Genomic DNA, 684 nt, shown 5'->3' on the forward strand with positions numbered 1-684 from the left:
TATATATATATATATATATATATATATATATATATATATATACACAGACCACATCTTCTTTATCCATTCATCTGTTGATGGACATTTAGACTCTTTCCGTAGTTTGGCTATTGTGGACATTGCTGCTATAAACATTGGGGTGCACGTGCTCCTTCGGATCCCTACATTTTTATCTTTGGGGTAAATACCCAGTAGTGCAATTGCTCGGTCATAAGGTAGCTCTTTTTTCAACTTTTTGAGGAACCTCCCTAGTGTTTTCCAGAGTGGCGTCTGCCTTCGTTTTAAATGGCTCTTTATGCTGGTGTTTGTGAAATGTGGGCACTCACTCAGTCTGGATGCATGTGCCGTTGGGATTCCTCAGTGCCCACAGATGGTTTGTGCACTCTCTCTGGACCATCCGCCTGCACTGTGCCTTAGCAAGCATTTAGTGATACCACTGTGAGTTTAGACACCCAACAAGGCGCAGAGCATGAGAGCGAGAACTAAGATACAGGATCCCTGCTCTTGGGCCTTCCTGGGACTTTCGATGGACCCGTCCTCCTGACTCACTACTCTCCTATTGTGTAATAGACATACACCTGATACCATTAAGCACGTTTCAGGGTACAATTCAGTGGCAATAAGTATATTCACTCTTCTGCACCTGCCGCCTCCATCCATTGCCACAACTTTGTCATCCTCCCA

This window comes from Mirounga leonina, unplaced genomic scaffold (assembly GCF_011800145.1).
Source record: "Mirounga leonina isolate KUSES-001 unplaced genomic scaffold, KU_Mleo_1.0 Mir_99009, whole genome shotgun sequence".
Classification (NCBI taxonomy): Eukaryota; Metazoa; Chordata; class Mammalia; order Carnivora; family Phocidae; genus Mirounga; species Mirounga leonina.